The sequence below is a fragment of the Rutidosis leptorrhynchoides genome, chromosome 6 (assembly GCF_046630445.1).
Source record: "Rutidosis leptorrhynchoides isolate AG116_Rl617_1_P2 chromosome 6, CSIRO_AGI_Rlap_v1, whole genome shotgun sequence".
NCBI lineage: Eukaryota > Viridiplantae > Streptophyta > Magnoliopsida > Asterales > Asteraceae > Rutidosis > Rutidosis leptorrhynchoides.
The window spans coordinates 183,540,472-183,567,433 of record NC_092338.1 but is presented as its reverse complement, the minus strand read 5'-3'; positions in this window follow the sequence as shown (position 1 = coordinate 183,567,433).

Sequence of the window (26,962 nt, the reverse complement as noted above, 5' to 3'; positions counted from 1 at the left end):
TTGTACCATAATTGGGGTTTGGATAAAAGAACGACACTTGTGGAAATTAGACTATGGGCTATTAATGGGCTTTATATTAATTAAATGATACCTCGTTAATTTAATATATAGACTTATAATTTGACGTATTTATATATAACCACTTACGCTTAACTGGGTACGGTGGGCGGGATATCTATAAATACCAATAATTGTTCATTTTACCGGACACGGAACTGGATTAATAGTTTCATAGACTTGTTGAAACAGGGGTGGATTACATTCAAGGGTAATTGGTGTAATTGTTAACAAAGTAGTAAAACCTTGGTTTACACGCAGTCGATAACCTGGTGTATTCATTAAACAAAGTATTAAGACCTTGTTACAATTCGAATCCCCAATTAGTTGGAATATTTGATTTCGGGAATAAGAATAATTTGACGAAGACTTTCGCACTTTATATTTATGACTGATGGACTATTATGGACAAATTCGTATGGACATATCGAATAATCCAGGACAAAGGACAATTAACCCATGGGAATAAACTAAAAATCAACACGTCAACCATCATGATTATGGAAGTTTAAATAAGCATAATTCCTTTATTTCATATTTAATTTCCTTTATTTTATATTTAATTGCACTTTTAATTATCGCATTTTTATTTATTGTCATTGTATTTAATTGCACTTTTAATTATCGTACTCTTTAATTGTCGTACTTTTTATTTATCGCATTTTTATTTATCGCAATTTCATTATCGTTATTTACTTTACTCTTTAAATTAAGTCTTTTATTTATTTAATTAGGTTTTAACTGCGACTAAAGTTTTAAAATCGACAAACCGGTCATTAAACGGTAAAAACCCCCTTTTTATAATAATAATATTACTTATATATATTTGTATTTTTATAAATTTAAAACTAATATAGCGTTAAGCTTGTTTAATTTTCCCTATGGAACGAACCGGACTTACTAAAAACTACACTACTGTACGATTAGGTACACTGCCTATAAGTGTTGTAGCAAGGTTTAGGTATATCCATTCTATAAATAAATAAATATCTTGTGTAAAATTGTATCGTATTTAATAGTATTTCGTTGTAAAAATAATACTATTTCCTAATACACCTCGCACACATCACTCCTTTTAATTCGACCAGAGTTCCAATCTCATTAATGGTTAATAGTTTTCATTAATTTAAAATTTGAAACTATCACAGAAACATTTAGGATTTAATGGTTTAATTAAAACAATCAAAGGATAAATAAATAAAAACGTTGTATCTGCTTGTTCAAGTAAAACGAAGAACACAAATTCACTTTTTGTATTCTAGAGTGTTTTAGACGAAAATTATAACATGAAAAAGATGGAAAATCATCCTTTGAAACTTTCTCCATCCTTAATTCGATCAGAAACATTCAAACAAAATCAAATTTTATGATAAACGAATTGTTTGACTTTTTAAAAACTAAGTTTGACTTTGAAAATTCGAATTCAAGAGATGAAATTGGAGTTTGAAAACTTACAGGTAGTTTGAAAAAGGGATTCCTAACATGATTGCATTTTTAGTTTTTGGAATTGGATTCTAATTCGAAATTTGGCTATAAAATTGAAGAACAGAGAAAAGCGGTTTCAGTTTGTTCAAATGCTGTATGATTTTCGAGTACACTGATTATTAACAGTTAGATAAACAATTATGATGGGGTTAACAAATAATTGGTGCAGTATAATTTTGCTGTTATCTAGCAATAATGGTAGACAACATTTTTCATAAGACATGAAAATAAAAATACAGAGAAAAAGGAAAATTCGATAGAGATGGTTTACTGAATTCGTGATTTTATCAGATTTCCTATAACTATTAAATCTTGTTTTATCTGGTTTAATAATACTGAATTGTAAATATAATTATGTAAATAATAATAGGCTGTCAATAATATTATGCTGTAAATATTACAAATAATATAGTACTAATAATGATAGGATTAATAATATAGATAATAATATCGAATAATACTAATAAATATAAAAGTAATGATGATAATGAAAATGAGAATGAGAATTTTTAGTAATCTTAAAAATGATAATTTTGATAATATGATACTTTTATTAATAACAATAATGATAAACATAATAATACTGATAATAATAATATAACATATTACATGTATCAAATCTGTTATTCATAAAAGTAATAAAATTTTTAATACAATAACTATATTTGTAATTAGATTTGTTATATTAATATTACATGTTATAAATTAAGTGATATTACATAATATATATTACATAATCATTTAATATTTATACATATATTAATAATTATTAATAAGAATCGTATATAGTTTTATATTATACATATTCATTTTAGTAATACTTAGTTATTATTATTTTCATTTTTAATTCCAATTATCTAAAGTGTATTTTTATTTTTATTTTAAAAGAGATATATTACATATACACTAATATTTATATTTATATTTATTTACATTTTTATTTACACACAATTGTTCGTGAATCGTCGGGAATAGTCAAAGGTCAAATGATTTCATTAAAAATTCAAAAATTTTGAGATTCAATATTACAGACTTTGCTTATCGTGTCGAAATCATATAAAGATTAAGTTTAAATTTGGTCAAAAATCTCCGGGTCGTCACAGTACCTACCCGTTAAAGAAATTTCGTCCTGAAATTTGATTGGGATGGTCATGGCTGACAATAAATATGTTTTCATGACGCATACGAGATGAAAATTAGAGTTCTATCATTAACGAGTATTATGGATAAAACAAATTGTTTATGTGAGGAGTACGAGTGAAGCTATCACAAAAGGGTGAAATGAGTAAATAGAGTTTCGTCACATCTTTTGACGTAGATAGGGTTGATTTCCATAGTTCAAAGGATTTAGAGGAAATTTTCGTAATAAGATTTGATTCTTCGGTAATCAAGGAAATTAGGATCTGCTTTAAATGCGATCATCTATTTTGATTGCTCTGTCGGATATTTTACTATAAATCCACCCTCTTCATTTCCTTATATCTTGGAGTTTCATCCTCTTGTTTTCTATTTCCGGTTTTAAGTCAAGCAAATAATGATCCAGAGTTCGTAGGTATGAAATTTCGAATGAACATGACTAATATTCTAAGAGAGAGATTGTAATAGCACGATCTTGATTGGTTAAGTTACCAAAATTCAAGAGTAAATATAGAACTATCAGGAAGATATGTTCTCGATATGTTTGGAGATTAGGTAGAGTGTAAGAGTCGTGTAACATGGCACATGATGACATTAGGGTCTGTGAATCATCACGTTCCATTAGAAACTCAGCATGACTTACTGTAATATAATCACGTTGATCAAGTGTCATTATATTATACTAACTCATGCATCAATTTCCAACACTACTTCAAAACATTCATATTTTAAATTCGAAGATTCACATAATATAGAAACTAAAACAGTTTCCTTTAATGATATAATACAGATAGCGCGAAGAGATAATTAATATCGGACGAGAATATTTATGAAGATATCTTCAGAAATATTGAGGACATTAATAAAGAAAGATACGATGATATCTTAGAATTTCTAATATCGATGGATGATGAAGAAAATTTGTCCGCAATAGTTTAGAGTCAGAAGCAAGGTATTCGTTAATGACTTCAGCAGATACTGAATCATTTGGATTCTTTGAGGGCAAGTTTAGTCTTGTGATTTGTCCACAGCCTTCTTTATGGTTTGCTTATTCCGTTTTCCAGTTCCAATTTTTCTGAGCTTTGCAAACATACTTATTCTTTATCTTTATACCTTCGACTGTTAAGGTCGTGTACAGTTTTTGCTGCTGTATTCAGCTTTTTCAGAATTTGAAGTATTGATTTGTAGACTGTGTACTTTTCAGAATTTCAGAATGGAAGATCATAATTCTAAGAGATAAATGTTATATGTATACCTCTAACTGTTGATGTAGAAACGTTGCGAGATTCAAAATACAGATTTGCTGATTCCGGTAATTGGCAAGGCAATTCTTGTTATCAGATACGGATGAGTACTTGATAGGGTTTCAATGAATATGTATAGTGATTTGCCGGAGGGACTTACACCAGAGAATACTGATGTTGCTGGCATGTTTACTGCTAATATGGTGGAACATAAAAGGTTCTCCAGTAATAATAAAAGAGCACACATATATATATCAAGGTTATAATAAGGTTGTTTCGAAAAGTTGAAGTTGACTAGCTGGAGCTGTGACAAAATTGGCTAATTTGAAAAGGAATTGCAATGTTATTTTCAGTAATAGCAATGCCAAAGGAGTTAGCACAGATACGTGTTAAACGTTTACTCAGTTTCCGAGAGTTTTTCAAGTGCAATACTATATGCATAAATCTTTCCTTCTGTAGATGAAGTGCGGTTGGTTCATCCTCTCGATTGAGGTATTTTCAAGAATCATGAAAGGTTTGATCGCGGATTGTAATCGTCAAGATACAAATGAGGTTTAAGATGAAATCAAGTGGCAAACTTGAAGAATCGTTTAGTTTCATATGTTATAATCAATATTTTAATTCATTTTAATTGTCCAGTGTTGGTAGTCCACAGTTAGCAGTCCACAGTTACTAATTCAATATTTCATATATAGTTTATAATATTCGAATTAATTAATACGTATCGTGACCCGTGTACATGTCTCAGACTCGATCACAACTGATGTGCGTAGAGGTGTATACAAAATAGTTATATTTTTACTACAAAATACTATTAAATACGATACAATTTTACACAAGTTATTTATTTATTTATAGAGTGGAAATACCTAAACCTTGCTACAACACTTATAGGCAGTGTACCTAATCGTACAGTAGTGTAGTTTTTAGTAAGTCCGGTTCGTCCACAGGGAACTTGCCAAGTTTAACGCTATATTTTTAAAACTATATTTGTAAAAATATAAATATATATATAAGTAGTATTATTATTATAAAAGGGGGATTTTACCGTTTAATGACCGGTTTGTCGATTTTAAAACTTTAGTCGCAGTTAAAACCTAATGTAAAATATTAAATATATAAAAGAATAAATTTAAAGCGTAAAGTAAATAACAATAATGAAATTGCGATAAATAAAAGTGCGATAATTAAAATGACAATAAATAAAATTGCGATAATTAAAAGTGCAATTAAATATGAAATAAAGGAATTATGTTTATTTAAACTTTCGTAATCATGATGTTTGACGTGTTGATTTTAGTTTATTCCCATGAGTTAATTGTCCTTTGTCCTGGATTATTCAATATGTCCGTCTGGTTTTTGTCCATAACAGTCCATCAGTCATAAATATAAAGTGCGAGTGTCCTGATCAAATTATCCTTATATCCGAAGTCAAATATTCCAACTAATTGGGGACTTAAACTATAATTACACCAAGTGTCCTTGTATATAATTCACCCCTGTTTTAATAAGTCCATTGACTATTAATCCATTCCCGTGTCCGGTTAAATGAACGATTATTAGTACTTATAAATATCCCGCCCATCGTGTCCGATCGAGTGTATATGGTTATTTATAGGTACGTTCAATTGTAAATCTTTATATTAAATTAACAAACTATCATTTAATTAAACAAATATAAAGCCCATTAATAGCCCATAGTCTAATTTCCACAAGTGTCGTTCTTTTGTCCAAACCCCAATTATGGTACAAAGCCCAATTACCCCGTCTTAATATTTTAGCCCAACATCACGATTACTTCGGCTTAAATAAGCATAATAATAACTTAGCTACGAGACATTAATTTAAAAAGGTTGAACATAACTTACAATGATTAATAATAGCGTAGCGTTACATGGACAGAATTTCAACTTACACCATTACAACATTCGCCAACATACCCTTATTATTAGAATTTAAAACTAAAATTAAAATTAAAATTAATATATATATATATATATATATATATATATATATATATATATATATATATATATACGTTGAGAGTAAGAGAGGAAAGAAAAAGATGTGTTTTATTTGGCCAAAAACTGCGAAATTTATAGATGTGGCCAGCATATTGGGGTCATGCGACCGCATGACATTTCTACTTCCTGGCCATGCGATTGCATGGCCAGCTGGGAGAGCTCACATGTTGTTGTTTTCTTCTTGCCGACGGTTTAATTAAATATATATAATATATAAATAATTTTAAGAATTATTTATATATTGAATTATATTTATGTGCATAGTTGACTTGTAATTTTTGCTCCGTTGCATCGAGCGTTGAGAGTTGACTCTGGTCCCGGTTCCGAATTTTCGAACGTCCTTTCATACAATTTAATATCTTGTATTTTGCGTTTTGCGGCTTGTACTCTTGTAATTTTGAGACGTTTCTTATCAATAATTTGAACCACTTTGATTGTATTTTGTGATTTTGAGCTTTTTGGTCGTTTGCGTCTTCAATTCGTCGAATCTGTCTTTTGTCTTCACCTTTTATTATTTAAACGAATATCACTTGTAAATAGAACAATTGTAATCAAAAGCTTGTCTTTCTTGAGGGATAATGCTATGAAATATATGTTCGTTTTTAGCATTATCAAATATTCCCACACTTGAGCGTTGCTTGTCCTCAAGCAATATAGTCTTGAAATATAAATACTAGAATCACTTCTTTATTCTTCACACTTTATACATCAGTGATTTTAATACGGCGGTATGAACAATGGTAGTAGCGATGTGGTTTACAGTCCTACATGACTATGAAAATTTAGATCCTTAAGGAAATTGGATCTTTATGAAAATATTTGATCTTTTGAAAATACAATCTAGCTTTTACCCTAGATAAGTTTTTCAGAATAACCCTTCACCGGTGTTTGCAAATTGTTTTTGTGGGTTTGGTGGGTTTCATATTTGAAAATTTTAGCTCAAAACTTGCGGTTTTGTGTCACCCACTTGCTAACCTTGTATTGGGAAAGCAACACGTCCAGTTTACTTGCTCCGTATATTACCTTTCGATAAACTACCGTCCGGTTGTAAAGGAAAGCGTTGAACAAGCAACTGTTAAGGCAATGTCCCGTGACATGCTTTTAATTATGGTCTATAACGTGTCGGATGCAATTACTATCCTTTGTAGGAGTAATAGTAAAGCTCACCCTATAATTTTTCGATCTGGCACAAAGTCTTGTCTTCGACCATGCTATGCAACCACCGTTCTTACGGTTGACACCCGATTTGGTTCAGGTGACCTAATGAATTCCAGGTGAATTCCTAGGATTTTACGTTCAATGGTAATGGACGCATTGAAAATGGGTTTTCAGAAAACAAATCGGTTTTAATTTAATCAAAATATTTTCTCGTTCAAGCTCGAGTTTAGATATCAACGAATTCCATTAGTTTGAATTCTCAATCTTTAAAATTCAATCTCAAGGATTGAGTAATATCAGTCTTAAAAGCTGATTTTTGATCTTTAAGGAGATTATCCTTTCTGGAGATCTGATTCATTAGTCTTATCAAGCTAATTTGCACGGCGCCCTCCCCATTTTACGAGACAGATCCTCTCATGGTTAGGATACGTCTAACCACTTGGCGACCCTGTTTGATGCTGAGGTCCGTGAATTTCCAGCTAATTTTTGAGAAAACTTTTCAAGGTTTTTCGTAGACTCTACAACTGGTCTGGACGACAACTTCCTGACCTAAATCAAGAAGCGCGTGTCTTTTTCGGAAGACTTTACTTCCTTTTAATGATGGAATTGATTCATCGTGTAGATCCATCTTTCTTTCAAATATATTATAAGAAATTTAGGTAAAACTGATAAAATTGTCCAAAACAAAAGTATCTTCAGTTATTTGTACAAAAATATGTGATATATGTTTTAAATAACTTGGTAAATTTTTTCACACTTGGCTTTTATTTTCCTTTCTTTGCCTTTTTATTGTCCTCTATTCCATTTTAAATGAATTCTAACATTTTGGGTTGTTTCTCAATTTATGTTCTTTCCGAGGTGACAATAATTTCGGTGTTAACACCTAGTTTTATCGTTCATAAATATGTATAAACATGATTTTGAGTTCATTTAATTGAAAATTTTGAAAAATTTTACTAGAATTGGGTAGTCAGTATATAAGACTAGGGCTATTCTTTATTATCAGAGAGCACTATATTCTAATACAACTACTGCGTTACTAGTATTTTTAATGGTAACCAAGTGTATAAGTTAAAATTTTAAAAATCTGAAAGAATTTAATCCCTTCCCACACTTAAGATCTTGCAATGCCCTCATTTGCAAGAAATCAGTAACAATTTAAATTATTGAGGGTGATTAGCGTAGAAAAATGATTAAATTTTACCAAAGTTTCCAAACATATTGGCGTTTGTTTGCTGAATGATAAATGGTGCACATCATTTGTTCATTCCGTCTTATTGTTACATCACATTTGTTTTTCGTTTTGTCGTCAAAATTAGTAGCTTTTGCTGAACTTAATGTCAGTCTTTGAAAATGTGTTGTTTTACCCTGTTGTGTATAATTGACAATATACATACATACAAATAATAACATGCATGGTAATTTAAAATGAGACTTAACATCCCACTTTCAAATTAAATATGAAATATTAGTACAACATAATAAAAATATTAAACATTACAATAAAAGTATCACAATATTATATGTTTAAACATAAATAAATAGAAATAAAAATAAAAATCATAGAAATCACCAACGGGAACTATATCAATCTGGATAGCGGTTCCAGTTCATATCGTCGGTCGGGTTCCATGGTTGGTGATATGTATACTGGTAGGCCTGGTTAGGGTCGTAGAGAGTATATGGTGGTCTCATCTCGGGCTGGTGTGGAGGATAGTAAGCAGGTCGGGTCGGTACGTAGTGATCCTGAGGTGATAGCCGACTCATGATCTAACGCTGATGATAGTCCCATCTATCATGCTGTCGTTGCCTAGAATGCTCGTACTCATTCCGGGCTTGCCACTGCTCGTATCGATTATGTCTATCCTGGTTTGTCATTTCTACCTCATCTATACGCTGGTAGACGTCAGTCATAGCCTCCCTAATGACATCCCTAATGTCATCCGCTTCCTCCATTTCCTCATCTGAACCTCTCTCTACCTGTGGATGACGACCAACATAGGGTACTGCCTGATTGCGTCTGCTCTTCAATACCTTAGCACCCTGATAGACCTTCAATCCTAAAGTATCATCCTGTTCCCTACAAACCAAGAGTGGACCCCCTTGATCCCTATCTACACCCAAATACTCTCCAATGAGAGTAACAAAAATACCTCCTCCTATTATTCCCCCTTCCTGTATTCCTTCCACTATCTTAGACAAATAAAAACCAATACAGTAGGGGATATTAACAAAGCCTCTTGGATCTCGAATACACTTAAGGTAGAATAAATCATGTAAGGTCATTTTCTCCTTGTTGTGACCTCTCTATGTAATCGAGTTAGCCAGAAATCTATGAATTATATGAAGCTCGGCTCTGTGAATATGTAAGTAGGTGTGGGTTCCTACCCGCCCAAAAACATTATAATCTGACATACGCCTCCAGACGACGTTAGCATCAAAATTCCTATCTACCCTTTCACCATGATAAATCAAATTCATACAATCGGGTAGTAGTAATTCAGCGGGCGTATATATCTGTAAATCCCTGGCCATGTCCAGCATGGACATCCTGTACATCCTACGGCCAAGTATAAATCTAAGAAAACTTCTATCATCTAACCTAACTACATCCGCATTAAGTGAAATAGTACTCATAAGCTCAACGCACCATTCCTTATGTACATGCCTACGAATGGTGAATAAACGTTCCCAATCGGGAAAAGAAGAGCTGCCATACCTTTGGATCAGATGCTGTCTAACTGAGTTAGCAAGTTGGACCCTTTCTAAAGGCTCCCAATCGATTACCCTTGGCACTCTACATTTTTAGTTACCAGTTTGAATTTGTTACTTTGATATGTTGATTAATCTCTCCAACTTCGATCAAACCTCAGATTAGGATGCAACTATTTGTGATGACCCGGGAATTTCCGACCAAATTTAAACTTGAATCTTATTTGATTTCGATACGATAAGCAAAGTCTGTAATGTTAAGTCTCGAAAATTTTAAACTGTTTCATATATTCAATTACCCTTCGACTATTCCCAATGATTCACGAACAAAAGTTGTAAATAAATACGTACACATATATAAATGTAAATATATGTATATTAACTTGAAATTATAAAATGTGATTTAATCAATAGAAATAAATATGTAAAATAAGATACATGATTTTATATTTTAATTAATAATAATTATTATATATAGATATATATAAGAAACTAAAATTCCAATATAAGTTCTTACATAATATTAATTATAAACGATAACATGTGATATTAATTAATACAACAATAATATTACTCTCATTACGATAAGAAGTATTAGTAATAACATAGATAGATATAAAGTGTGATAAAATTAAATTATCATTAATACTATTATAAAACTTATAGATATTATTATTATCGATAATATAATTATTATTACCATTACATTATTATAAAGGGTTATTATTACTATTTATAATATTAAGAAGTATTATTATTATAGTTATACTTAATAATAATAATTAATGAGACCTAATATAATACATATATGTATATAGATATATATGCAGAAATATTTTGATACAGTAAGGTAAATAAATACACAATTATATATAGAACTACAAGTTATAACATAATGGACATATTATTATCTTCATTAATATAAATATGCATATTAATATTAATATTAGCATTATTATTGTTTGTTATTAGAAATTATTATTAAGAATTATTATTATTATTAGTTTCATCATTATTACTAAAAATTAAAGCATACATAATCGATATTATTATATTTTCATTATATATTCTATATATAGATATAGATATAATCAATATGCAGCCTTACAAATATTGAGATATATAAATACTTATATATACCTATAAAATACAGATTTACAAATATAAAAAATACATATTCTGATATATATTTATATAAATACAATTATATACATTTAATAATTATTAGTATTTATCATATAAATATTAAATCAAGGAAAATTACGTATGAGTTAGTTTGAGGTACCTTTCATCCTGTAGTTAATTTGTTTCTTGCTTTTAGAATCGTACGACTAAATATCCCTAAGATCAGAGTTGTTAACTATCCCTTTCTCCTTTCTCCTTTTATTTTTTATCTTTTTCTATACCTGGTTAGAACATCCTGTCGAGGTAATTTTGCTATATCTGATTTCCATCACAACTACAAAACATAGCAGTTAACAAATTATGATCTGCTTTCTGTATTTATTTTATTCCCTTGTCTTCCTGAGTAAACTAATTCTGTCGACACCTCAAAATTATACAGCAAACGATTTTAAAATGTCAATTGATTAACTCCTGCACTTCTATCATCCTCTATATCAATTACAACATCCATACATTTGTTAATATTTAATACTAAACCGAAGAACCCAATTATACAGCTTCATATACACTGTACGTGTAGCTTTTTAGCAAAAGATCGAATTTGAAACATTTATCAAAATCTGTAAATGCAGTGTCGTTAGGATTCATCTGGTAAAACTATCTGAAAAGTTTCATTTTTCAATTCTTTCTAACAATCACAAATTTTGGGGTCAAAGTTAAAGATTTAAAAAGTCAACTAGTTCTTCTTCCTTCAAATTTACGAATTATACACTATTTTTGGTTCAATTGACAATTCCAGTATGTTATAGTGTCGATTTAGAAGATATTTCATTAAGGTTTTGAGGTCTCAAAATATCCCTATATCAAAAAGCATTTTTTTGTTCTTCATTTTTTTTTCTCTTCGAAGTTACAGCTCTGCTGTTTCTTTTATTTTTATTTTTTTATTATTTACTACACCAACTGATTGTAATGCTTTTGATTCCATATTTTAAATTAAAATTTTAAATCGTTGATGTAATTAATAAACAAGATGTGGTCGATGTTAATTTCTGTACTGAAGAAGAAGATGAACATGCTCAGAAGTAAATACGGGGTAAATATAATTTTTTTTCGGTTCATAATAAGAAATCAGAAATTAGAGCATTGGTTAGGGGAGGTGTCGGGTGTTCTAGAGGATGCGGGTTCAATCCTGGCTTGGGACAGTCTTTTTTTTTTTTAAAGGATCCTTAAGGTAGTTCCCATCTCTAATTTTGATATTGATATTATTATTCTTATTATTGCTATTATTATTATTATTCATTTGTTATAATTATTATAATTATAATTACCATAAGTACTTGTATATTATTATTATTAGCATAATTAGTATTATTATTATTATTAGCATAATTATAAGTAGTGTAATCTTTAATATTATTATTATTATTATTAATATTATTATTATTATTAATCTTATAAGTATTTTTAATGTGATTATCATTGTTAAGGTTATCATTTAGGTAGTATTATTATAGTTATCTTAGCAAGATTAATAAAAGTAGTATTAATAAAATTCATAGAATTATTATTGATACCATTAACATAGGTATTAATATTATCATTGTTAAAATTGTTAGTATGATTATGATTTGTATTAAATTTTTATTATAAAGTATTAATATTATCATTATAACTAAAAGTACCATTATTTTAAAGCTATAATTGTATTAAAACTTGTATGATCATTATTATTATTGTTAAAAATTATTAAGTATCGTCATCATTACTACCATTAACATTATAATTAACATTTTTACAATTATTATAAATATCATTAACATTAATAGAATTATTAACATTATTATCATTACTAGTAATAATAAGTATTATTATAATTGTCATTTTTACCACTATTGATATTATTTTGATATTATTATAACTACTACTACTAATATACAAATAATATATATATATATATATATATATATATATATATATATATATATATATATATATATATATATATATATATATATATATTAAAAATACATTTAATACATATAACATAACAAAAATTAATATTTTTATATATGTAGCAAAAATGAATATGTATTAATGATGAAATATATAAATTACTAATATAAAAATTAGATCATTATTAATATATATATAAATATATATAATTGATTGATTACAAGGATATGTATTAATGAATACACAAATAATATAGGTTCGTGAATCTGAGGCCAACCTTGCACTTGTTCAATGACGTTATATGTATTTTTACTACGAAATACAGTATGGTGAGTTTCATTTGCTCCCTTTTTAAATGCTTTCGCAATATATATTTTGGGACTGAGAATACCTGCGCTGTTTTTATAACTGTTTTACGAAATAGACACAAGTAATCGAAACTACATTCTATGGTTGAATTATTAAACCGAATATGCCCCTTTTTATTAAGTCTGGTAATCTAAGAATTAGGGAACAGACACCCTAATTGACGCGAACTCTAAAGATAGATCTATCGGACCCAACAAGCCCCATCCAAAGTACCGGATGCTTTAGTACTTCAAAATTTATATCATGTCCGAAGGAGGATCCCGGAATGATGGGGATATTCTTATATGCATATTGTGAATGTCGGTTACCAGGTGTTCAATCCATATGAATGATATTTTTGTCTCTATGCATGAGACGTATGTTTATGAGAAATGGAAATATGAAATCTTGTGGTCTATTAAAATTATGAAATGATTGTTTATGATAAACTAATGAACTCACCAACCTTTTGGTTGACACTTTAAAGCATGTTTATTCTCAGGTACTAAAGAAATCTTCCGCTGTACATTTGCTCATTTTAGAGATATTACTTGGAGTCATTCATTACATATTTCAAAAGACGTTGCATTCGAGTCGTTGAGTTCATCAAGATTATTATTAAGTCAATTATAGATGGATATATTATAAAATGGTATGCATGCTGTTAACTGTCAATATAAATGAAAGTTTGTTTTTTTTTTTAAAACGAATGCAATGTTTGTAAAATGTATCATATAGAGGTCAAGTACCTCGCGATGTAATCAACTATTGTGAATTGTTTGTAATCAATATGGACTTCGTCCGGATGGATTAGGACGGGTCCTTTCACTGTTCTTCATGAATCGTTGGGTGTTGTACTATCGGATGCATCGGAAATACTACGTAGGCATCAATATATTCTAGTTGCTGATCATAATATGGAACGTGTTGATCAGGTTGTTGTTGTTGTTCCTGTTGTTGCTCCGGTTCATATTGCATTTCTGGTTCAAGTTCTGGAGCAGGTTGTCTAGATGATGATGATGCAACATCAGTATTAGTAAATCTCTGCAAAACACATTAAACACAAATTTTGTGCATCCAAATATGCATTAGTGTTAGCAAAATAACAACTTGAAACAATTACAATAATATGTTCAATCAAAATTAAACTTATACACATTTTCATAATTTTTACAATTCTACACTTTTTCAAATAAGCATTTATGAAAATGTTTACAAAGTTCATAAGCATTCAACTCAAATAACATGTTAAAACAACCATTACTAGCAATTAAACAAGTTTCAAATGGCATTTACATCAATTTAATCAAGTTCATGAATTTCATACCTAAAAAGTTCACTTTAATTCTCAAAAATCATGTTTAGGATCAAAGTTTGGATCATTTAGCTACCTAAACATGTTACACTACTTAATTTAGCAACAATTCATGAAAAAAAATCGGCCATAACCTATTTATATCAAAAAGCCCCAAATTACTCAAGAACACAAACCCTAGATTCCTAAATTTTTTGAAGTTTTTGGCTTCAAATCATGTTAAATAGCATCAATCTAGGTTATACATGCATAATATACTAACAATTTAACTCTAATTACACTAGAAATTGACAAAATTAAATTAGGTAAAATAGTGGTAAATATCACAAAAACTAAGAATTTAAAAAGTTTAGGGGTGTAATTTTTACCTTCTTGCTGAAAAATCCGAACCTAGGCATGATTAGAGCGGATTGTAGGACGAAATTTGGTTGAATTTGGTGAAAAAATGGTGATTTTAGGGTGATATGTGTGTGTGTTTTCTTATATGTGTGTGTGTTTGTGGAGTGACAGAACACAACTCGCTGGACTTATCATTCTGACCTGAAATTAGGCCTCATGTGATCGAATGAGGTTGAAGGCCAAACCCCACGCGATCGCATGGGTGTCTGGGTCTTATTTTTTTTTTTTTAAAGGTTATACTTTTTAAAACAAATAATTAATTTTATTTAAAATTTTGTTTCTTTTTAGGAGTGAGGTTGTTTCGGATCGTTGTCCTTGTCCGTCCCTTGACAAAATTTTAAAATTTGTCACTTTTTAAGCGTTGTTTTAAAAGTAAAGATTTTTGGGTTTTTTAATGTTTTTGGCATACTTTAATTCAATAAGATTAAAAATAATGATAATAAAAGTTCTCGTCCCTTCCTTGGGTAGAGCAATTTCGGTTCAACGACCTAGTTTTCAACTCACGACGAATTTTAAAAATCAAATTTTTAACTTAATGAAATAAAGTAAATTTTTGTTTTTAAATTCACACCAAACTTAAATTTAAAATGCATAAAATTAAAAATTCACACCAAACTTATATTATATATATTTTTTTATACATACAAACTTATTTTAAAAATATTAATTTTTTAAATATTTACAAACTTAAATATATTGATTTTAAAAAGTTTACAATAATAATTTAATATTAATATATTAATTTTAAAAACAATGTAAAAAAATTAAAATTAAAAAAAAATCTTTTTGGTCTTTTATCCCACTTTAATCAATCAAATATTATCAAAAATATACGCCCCTCTTTTCGGTAAAGTAATTTTGGTTCAACGACCTAGTTTTACTCCTGACGAATTTCTGAAATATTTTGGGTTGATTGATTAAAGATACTTATACCTTAAGAATAAACGGTAAATTTCGCAGTGATGTAATAAATTTTTGTATGATATCAATAATTTCGATTACGCATACCTAATTTTATTGAATACCAATTTAATACTTTATAGCGAACGATTCAGCGTTTATTATCAAAAGGTTGAAAGCAATAAAAAAAAATAAAAAATGTACATACTTACATGTGAGAAAGAATTCTCAGAGACCCGCTTTAGCCGACTCATAGGAGAGTCGTGTGATTTGATTTTCCATAGCTACGTAAGCGTAACCTCGAATCTTCAATATCTTTTCTTCTAAACATATAAACGGTCCTTCTCTGCATAGAGTAATAAATTCGGTATTTGAATATGTTTGATTATTTGAACATTTACCTTCGTGTGACTATTTTCCGCATTTATAACATCTTTCAAGGTGTCGTGCTCTTCTTTTCGTTGCAAATTTTGATTTTCCTTTACCAAAATGTATCTTATGATGATCTTTTCTGAGTTCTTTCATTACTTCATCCATTTTGGCTCTTATGAATGATACCAGTTCACTTGAAAGTGTATCATTATTACGTTTAGTAATCATAGCGTGTAGCATTAGACCATGGTTCAGATCAAAGGAATTCTTCATCTCGTAAAACCTAAAAAATATAAAAATTCAGAATGGGGGGGAGAAGACTAGTTCTTTAGGGTCTGCTAGGAAAAGACCATTCGGATTCCATTCTCGAAAACTACACGAAAACAGAATATCTAACTCTAACAGAAATAACTATTACCCTAAAAAGATTCGAACCTTCCCACACTTAGTTAGCTGTGGTGTCGAAATTGTGATTAACTTCATCTTCAACTTCCATTGGATTATCTATGTAATGTTTAACTCTGTGACCATTAACCTTAAATTCAATCCCATTTGAATTTATTAATTCTACTGTTCCGTATGGGAAAACTCTTTTGAATATGAATGGTCCAGACCATCTTGATTTCAATTTTTCAGGAAATAGCTTGAATCGTGAATTGAAAAGAAGAACTCTGTCTCCTTCTTTAAATTCTTTTGAACTTTTAATTCTTTTATCATGCCATTTCTTCGTTCTTTCTTTATAGATCAATGAATTTTCGTATGCTTCATGTCTTAATTCTTCTAATTCGTTTAGCTGACTTAACCGTAGACGTCCAGCTTCATGTAAATCAAGATTACATGTCTTCAAAGCCCAAAATGCTTTGTGTTCAATTTCTACTGGAAGATGACATGCTTTTCCGTAAACGAGTTTAAAAGATGTGGTTCCAATTGGAGTTTTGTAGGCTGTTCTAAAAGCCCAGAGGGCATCCTCCAATTTCATGGATTATTCCTTCGGATTTGATCCTACAGTTTTCTCTAGAATACGTTTTAAAGCTCGGTTGGTATTTTCAACTTGTCCACTTATTTGTGGATGATAAGCGGTTGAGATTTTATGAGTTACTCCATATCTTTTGAGAACTTTCTCAAGTTGATTATTACAAAAATGAGTACCCCGATCACTTATTAAAGCTTTCGGTGTTCCAAACCTAGCAAAAAGACGTTTTAAAAAGTTGACTACAACTCGTGCGTCGTTAGTTGTGAGAGCTTGTGCTTCCCCCCATTTAGATGCATAATCAATGGCAACGAGAATGTAGAGATTATTATGAGATTTTGGAAATGGACCCATAAAGTCAATACCCTAAATTTCAAATACTTCACATACTTGAATGACATTTTGTGGCATTTCATCACGTTGACTTATTTTTCCGGCCCTTTGACAAGCATCGCAGGATTTGCAAAGAAGGTGTGCGTCTTTGAAAATTGTAGGCCAATAGAATCCAGCGTCGTAAACTTTTCTTGCTGTGAGTTGAGGCCCATAATGCCCTCCTGTTGGTCCTGTGTGACAATGGTTTAACATTTCACTAGCTTCATCTCCGAATACGCATCGACGTATTATTCCATCGGGACAACTTTTGAATAAATGTGGATCTTCCCAGAAATAGTGTTTTATATCACTAAAGAATTTCTTTCGTTTTTGGTACGACAACCCTTTTTCAAGGAATCCACATACTAAGTAGTTTGCATAGTCTTCAAACCATGGAATTTCACTATAATCTATCTTCAATAGATATTCATCAGGAAAGTTATCTTGTATGGCCGATTCATTTAGAACTTCTAATTCAGGATTTTCAAGACGAGAAAGATGATCAGCGGCGAGATTTTCTGCTCCCTTTTTATCTCGGATTTCAATATCGAACTCTTGTAAGAGTAAGATCCAACGAATTAATCATGATTTAGCATCTTGTTTCGAAAATAGGTATCTAAGAGCAGAATGGTCGGTATAAACCACCGTTTTAGCTAGAACGAGATATGAATGAAATTTGTCAAAAGCAAAGACAATAGCTAGGAGTTCTTTTTCAGTAGTTGTGTAGTTCGTTTGTGCTCCTTGTAACATCTTACTAGCATAATAAATAGGTTGAAATCGTTTTTCAATCCTTTGTCCTAAAACGGCTCCCATTGCAAAATCACTTGCATCGAACATTAGTTCAAATGGTAGATTCCAATTTGGAGTTATCATGATCGGCGCATTAGTGAGTTTATCTTTAAGAATATTAAAAGATTTGATGCATTCAACTGAAAAGATGAATGGAGCATCCTTTTCTAGGAGTTTATTCATAGGAGTGGCAATTTTAGAAAATCTTTTATGAATCGTCGGTAAAAACCGGCATGCCCTAGAAAACTCCTAACTCCTCTAACATTGGTGGGATGTAGAAGTTTTGCAATTACATCTACTTTAGCTCTGTCCACTTCAATTCCTTCCTTTAAAATTTTATGACCAAGAACGATGCCTTCTTTAACCATGAAATGGCATTTCTCCCAATTAAGAACTAGATTTGATTGTTCGCATCTAATAAGCATTTGTTCAAGATTAACTAGACATGATTCAAATGTATCACCGAAGACTGAAAAGTCATCCATGAAAACTTTCATGCATTCTTCTATCATGTCGTGAAAAATCGCCATCATGCACCTTTGAAAGGTTGCAGGGGCGTTGCAAAGTCCAAATGGCATGCGTTTGTAAGCAAAAGTACCATAAGGGCACGTGAATGTGGTTTTCTCTTGATCCTCGGGTGCTATTGGAATTTGAAAATATCCGGAAAAACCATCAAGAAAACAATAATAACTGTTCCCGGCTAATCTTTCTAACATTTGATCAATGAAAGGTTAGGGAAAGTGATCTTTTCTGGTGGCGTCATTTAATTTTCTATAATCAATACAAACACGCCATCCTGTTACAGTCCTAGTAGGAATAAGCTCATTTTTCTCATTTGTGATGACAGTCATGCCACCCTTCTTAGGTACGCATTGAACTGGGCTTACCCATGGACTATCAGAGATTGGATAAATTAAACCTGCATCTAGCAGTTTAATAATTTCTTTCTTAACAACATCTTGCATATTAGGATTTAGTCTTCGTTGGCGTTGCACATACGTTTTATGACCTTCTTCCATAAGGATTTTATGTGTGCAATATGAAGGACTTATTCCTTTAATGTCATGAATTTTCCATGCAATAGCTGGTTTATGAGCTCTTAGCACAGAAATGAGTTGAGATTTTTCATTTTCAGTAAGAGAAGACGATATTATTACAGGTAATTCAGATTCACCATGTAAATAAGCATATTCCAAATGGTTTGGAAGTGGCTTTAACTCTAATTTCGGTGGTTCTTCTATCGATGATTTGTATCGATATCTGTCTTCTTCTTTTAGCATTTGAATTTCTTCTGTTGTTGGTTCATATCCATTAGCCATAAGTGTAGCTAACATTTCAGTTTCATCAATTGGTTCAGTTCCTTCTCCTAAAGAACATTCTCCCGTTCCTTGTAATTCTGGAAATTCTTCTAACAATTCTGCACGTGAATCTATAGTTTGAATATAATAACATGTATCATCTGCAGATTATGGTTGTTGCATGGCTCTATCAACAGAAAAGGTAACACTCTCGTCCTCTATACTTAGGGTCAGTTTCTTACCGAACACGTCTATTATTGCTTTAGCCATGTTTAAGAATGGTCTTCCTAATATGAGAGGAACTCGAGAATCTTCTTCCATGTCCAGAATAACAAAATCTACTGGAAATACTAAAGTACCAACTTTAACTAGCATGTTTTCCATTATCCCTCTAGGATATTTTACTGATCGATCGGCTAGTTGTATACTTATTCGTGTTGGTTTCAATTCTCCAAGGTCTAGATTAGCGTATAGTGAATACGACATTAAATTTATACTAGCACCTAAGTCTGCCAATGCTTCTATTGAACTAAGACTACCCAGAAAACATGGAATCGTGAAACTTCCTGGATCAGAGAGTTTTTCTGGCATCTTATTCAACAGTACTGCAGAACAATTAGCATTCATAGTAACAACTGAGAGTTCTTCCATTTTCTTTCTATTTGTGATTAGATCTTTCAAGAATTTAGCATATCTAGGCATTCCTGAAATTACATTAATGAAAGGAAGATTGACATTTATTTATTTAAACATATCCAAGAATTTGGATTGCTCGGCTTCAAGTCTTTCTTTTCTCATTTTACTCGGGTAAGGAAGTGGTGGTTGGTATGGTTTAACATAAGGTTTAGCCTTAATTGTGTTATCTTCATTAACCTTTTCAACTACCGGTTCTGTTTCCTTATCTAGCTCAGGTTGTGGTTCTTGTGGAGTAGGAATAGCGTCATCAGAGATTACAGGCATTTCAGGTGGTTTAAGTGTAATACCACTTCTTGTGGTAATGGCTTTAGCTGTTTCATTCCGTGGGTGAGCATTTGTATCACTAGGTAGACTTCTCAGTTTTCTTTTACCTATCAACCTTGCTAGGTTACTTACTTCTTGTTCTAAATTTTGAATAGAAGCTTGTTGATTTCTAAATGCTTGAGCATTTTGTTCATTGGTTTATTTCTGAGATGTGAAAAACTGCGTTTGAGATTCAACTAGCTTCGACATCATATCTTCTAAATTTGGCTTTTTATCATCGGTTTGTGGTGGTTTGTTTTGAAAAATAGGTCTTTGCTGATAGTGAGTATTATTGGATACTTGTTGATTGCTAGGACCTTGTTGGTTGTTGTATGGAACATTTCGGTTATAATTCTGATTTTGATTGTAGATCGGTCTTGGCGGTTGATAATTATTCTGATAATTATTTTCAGGCCTTTGGTTCATGTATGAAACATTCTCTCTTTGTTCCATTGTTGGTTCAATACTGAGACAATCTTTTGTCAAATGTGGTCCTCCACACTGCTCACAACTAATTCTTATTGAGTGAATATCCTTAGTCGTCTTTTCCATTCGTCTCTCGACAGCATCTATCTTTGCAGAAATGGAATCAAAGTCATGGCTAGAATCGGCTCTAGCTGCTTTAGATGATCTAACGATATCTTTTTCTTGATGCCACTCATGTGAGTGGGAAGCAGTGTTATCAATAATTTTGTAAGCGTCAGTTGTGGTTTTCTTCATAATGGAACCACCAGCTGCTATATCGATGTCTTTTCGTGTAGTGATGTCGCATCCTTGGTAGAATATTTGTACTATTTGACAAGTGTCTAAACCATGTTGCGGACATCCTCTCAATAACTTTCCAAATATTGTCCATGCTTCATATAGAGTTTCATTTGGCTTTTGTATGAACGTAACAATTTCTCCTTGAAGTCTCACGGCTTTAGATGCCGGAAAGAATTGTTTAAGAAATTTTTCAACTAAAACGTCCCATGTATCAATCGCCCCTTCAGGTAACGATTCTAACCAATCTTTGGCTTCTCCCTTTAAAGTTCAGAGAAATAACATGAGATATATCTATTCATCCTCCACTTCTCTTATTTTAAATAGAGTACAGATGCTATTAAAAGTACGAAGATGTTCATTTGGATCTTCCTTCGGTGCACCACTAAATTGGCATTGATTAGTCATCATGTGTAGGATTTGTCCTTTGATTTCATAATCTGTCACATTAATGTCAGGTTAAGTAATTGCGTGACCTTGGCCAGTGCGTTTAGCTCTCATTCGGTCTTCCATACCTAGAGGTTCCAGATTTTCCATGATTGAATTTGTTGAATCTGAATCACTAGAGGATTCTGATTTAATGGGTTGTTCCTCGACAATCTCCGTTTGAATGATTGGTGGTTCCGGAGGAAAGATTAATGGTTCAGGATCTCTGAATTGTCCCTGAATATCCTCTGGGTTCTCAATTGTGAAGTCGGGTTCAAAAAATGGATTATCGGAAATTTGAATTAGTGTACTTGGTCGACTGGATGACGATTCTAAAGAAAAATCAACGGCGACAATATTGACTAGATGTCTTGATCGAGTTACAGGTGGTGAACGTATAAAAGGTGGTGAACGTTTTGCTCGGTGCATTCACTGAATATCCTATTAGTTATAAAATAAAAATTATATAAGTTATCAAAATAATAGACTTTTCTGATTTTGCCTACGTTTCGAATAGCCAATAGATGCAGCAGGTAGCCAGGACCCTTTAAATCGGAAGCCCACAACTCGCCACTAACAAATTCAACTATTACTACGAACCAGAAAATTTTGTATGTCTATCAATTTAACCACTTAAAATAATTTTTCGTTGAAATTTAAAGAAATTTTAGAGAAGAAATAGAAAATTCTAAGTCCTAAAAACTAGAGCGTCGAGAAATAAGAAAGAAAAAGAGTGCGTCAAAAAACGTCGAAAAATAAAAGGTCGAAAAATAAGCGTCGAAAAATAATAAAAAGAACGTAGCGCGTTGAACTTAAAATTCTAAAAACTAAAAATTAAAAGTTGCGTCTAAAAAAAATTAAAGCTTAGAGAAATTCTAAATCCAAAACGGCAATAACTTAAAAAGTACTAAAATTTATAAAACGGCGTCGCAAAATTCTAAAGCACTTAAATCTTAGTCTATAGAAAAAGTACTTAAGGAATTTTACGGCAAAGCCTAAAAATCTAGAAATAAAAATAACTATGGCAAAAACTATGATTTAAAACTAAATACGAACGAAAAAAATACAAATATTACGCTAAAACAAATAAAAATATACTTAAAGTTGTAAAAAGTACAATTTTTATAAAAATATTATTTTTATATTATTTATTTATAAAAGTATTAAGTTTATATATTTATAAAACACTTAAAACTATAAATACAAATTAAATCTAAAAACTAAATTAATTAATTAATTAATTAACCCTAATTAGGGTTTATAATAATAATAATAATTAATAATCCTTAATTATTGCTGTTGGAAGTCAAACTGTGGCATGTCAGATCAGGCCATGCGATCGCATGGTCTTTACGTTATAAATCCATGCGGTCACATGGAGTAGGGTTTCGGGCCAGGTTCTGGGCTGCTACAGTACCAGGCCGAGTGAATTTTATATATATATATATATATATATATATATATATATATATATATATATATATATATATATATATATATATATATATATATATATATATATATATATATATATATATATATTTTCTGTTTTTATAAAATATTTAAATAAACAAATAAAAACATGTATTTTAAAAACTAAAATATAAAACAAAGAAACTTTATAATTTTATATACATAAACTCTAAAAAAAATATATTTTGTTTTTCTTTTCTTTTTATGGTTTTTGTATTTTTAATAATTAAAATGTATTTTTACAAAAGCGTATTTTTACAAAAGTAAACTAAGAAATTTTTTTTTTTATATATAGCGTTGCGCTTTCGGCGTTTAGCTTTCCCTGGCAGCAGCGCCAAAAATACTTGATGTGCGTAGAGGTGTATACAAAATAGTTATATTTTTACTACAAAATACTATTAAATACGATACAATTTTACACAAGTTATTTATTTATTTATAGAGTGGAAATACCTAAACCTTGCTACAACACTTATAGGCAGTGTACCTAATCGTACAGTAGTGTAGTTTTTAGTAAGTCCGGTTCGTCCACAGGGAACTTGCCAAGTTTAACGCTATATTTTTAAAACTATATTTGTAAAAATATAAATATATATATATATATAAGTAGTATTATTATTATAAAAGGGGGATTTTACCATTTAATGACCGGTTTGTCGATTTTAAAACTTTAGTCGCAGTTAAAACCTAATGTAAAATATTAAATATATAAAAGAGTTAATTTAAAGTGTAAAGTAAATAACAATAATGAAATTGCGATAAATAAAAGTGCGATAATCAAAATGATAATAAATAAAATTATGATAATTAAAAGTGCAATTAAATATGAAATAAAGGAATTATGCTTATTTAAACTTTCGTAATCATGATGTTTGACGTGTTGATTTTAGTTTATTCCCATGGGTTAATTTTCCTTTGTCCTGGAATATTCAATATGTCCGTCTGGTTTTTGTTCATAACAGTCCATCAGTCATAAATATAAAGTGCGAGTGTCCTCGTCAAATTATCCTTATATCCGAAGTCAAATATTCCAACTAATTGGGGACTTAAACTATAATTACACTAAGTGTCCTTGTATATAATTCACCCCTGTTTTAATAAGTCCATTGACTATTAATCCATTCCCGTGTCCGGTTAAATGAGCGATTATTAGTACTTATAAATATCCCGCCCATCATGTCCGATCGAGTGTATATGGTTATTTATAGGTACGTCCAATTGTAAATCTTTATATTAAATTAACAAACTATCATTTAATTAAACAAATATAAAGCCCATTAATAGCCCATAGTCTAATTTTCACAAGTGTCGTTCTTTTGTCCAAACCCCAATTATGGTACAAAGCCCAATTACCCCGTCTTAATATTTTAGCCCAACGTCACGATTACTTCGGCTTAAATAAGCATAATAATAACTTAGCTACGAGACATTAATTTAAAAAGGTTGAACATAACTTACAATGATTAATAATAGCGTAGCGTTACACGGACAGAATTTTGACTTACACCATTACAACATTCGCTAACATACCCTTATTATTAGAATTTAAAATTAAAATTTAAATTAATATATATATATATATATATATATATATATATATATATATATATATATATATATATATATATATATATATATATATATATATATATATATATATATATATACGTTGAGAGTAAGAGAGGAAAGAAAAAGATGTGTTTTATTTGGCCAAAAACTGCAAAATTTATAGATGTGGCCAGCATATTGGGGTCATGCGACCGCATGACATTTCTACTTCCTGGCCATACGATCGCATGGCCAGCTGGGAGAGCTCACATGTTGTTGTTTTCTTCTTGCCGACGGTTTAATTAAATATATATAATATATAAATAATTTTAAGAATTATTTATATATTATATTATATTTATGTGCATAGTTGACTTGTAATTTTTGCTCCGTTGCGTTGAGCGTTGAGAGTTGACTCTGGTCCCGGTTCCGAATTTTCGAACGTCCTTTCGTACAATTTAATATCTTGTATTTTGCGTTTTGCGACTTGTACTCTTGTAATTTTGAGACGTTTCTCATCAATAATTTGAACCACTTTGATTGTATTTTGTACTTTTGAGCTTTTTGGTCGTTTGCGTCTTCAATTCGTTAAATCTGTCTTTTGTCTTCACCTTTTATTATTTAAACGAATATCACTTGTAAATAGAACAATTGTAATCAAAAGCTTGTCTTTCTTGAGGGATAATGCTATGAAATATATGTTCATTTTTAGCATTATCAACAACTTAAAGTATATATATTATTATAGAATCAACCTCAACCCTGTATAGTGAACTCTAGCATTACAGCATATAGAGTGTCTATGGTGATTCCAAATAATATATATAGATGCGTCGATATGATATGTCAAAATCTTGTATACGTGTCCCGATATTTAAAGTGCGTAAAATAAATAACAGAAATTAAATGACGATAAATTAAATTGTGAGAATTAAAATTGTGATAATAAATTGCTATAAATAAATGTAATATGGCATTAACAGTTAGCTAGAAACAGTTAGCTGAAAATAGTTAGCGTGGATTCTTAATAAAATTTTACTCATAGTTAATTTGTTTGTTTCTAACAAATTTTATTTTTTCAATGTTTTCTTCATCATGCCACTTGTTGGATTCTGATAAGTCAAAATCCAAATATGAAATTGAATAAAAATGGTTATTCTGTGGTGAACGGATTCGTATGTCTGTGGATGTAAGTAGGATCGTAAATGACTGTTGAATCAGATTCACAGAATGTACCGTGTAACTGATTAGTGTGCAATCTAAATATTCCTCGGGTATTACCTACCCGTTAAAATATTTTCACCATTAACAGTTTGTACAAAAGAATTTTTAATTACAATCTTTATGAAAATATACTTGCATATATATTTTCTTCAGATGTAATCATGAATTTAATGAGTTAATATGATGTTAAACTCATATGATTTCCGGTTAGAACTAGAGTACATAATCTCTAAAACTTTAGGGATTACATAATCGCTGCAAAATGTTTCTCCAATGAAGTTATGAATCAATACTTCATCGTTGATTCTTATTAGTACTCCTTGGTATCTATGGTGCGTATGACGTAGATGTTTGTGGAACAGATTGTAAAGTTGAGGTTTACGATGTAATTGTGGTTGGGGGTAGTAATGGTACTGTTGGCGTTGATGATAGTGGTACTGGTTATGCTGCTGGTACTGCTGCTGGTATTTGTAACCTTTACACCATATTCTCCAAAGCCACTACCCGAGCGCGAAGCTCGTTGACTTCTTCTGTTACACCGGGGTGATTGTCGGTTCGGACGAACGAATAAATAAAATCTAGAATTTGATATAGTATATAATCGTGACGAGATACTCTGGAAATGAGAGAGAAAATAGTGTTTTGGACAGGTTCGCCGGTAGTGCTTCAGGTTCTTCGCCAAGAGGGCAATGTGGTGGATGAAAAGGATCACCTTCTTCTTGTCTCCAATGATTGAGGAGGCTACGAACCCGGCCTCAATTCATCCAGAATAGATGATGGCTAATCAGTTGATCCATTCCGATTACACTGCTTTCAGAGCTCGAGTGAAAATCCATATCGGAATAGTTATCGAAATCCGACGAACTTGAACT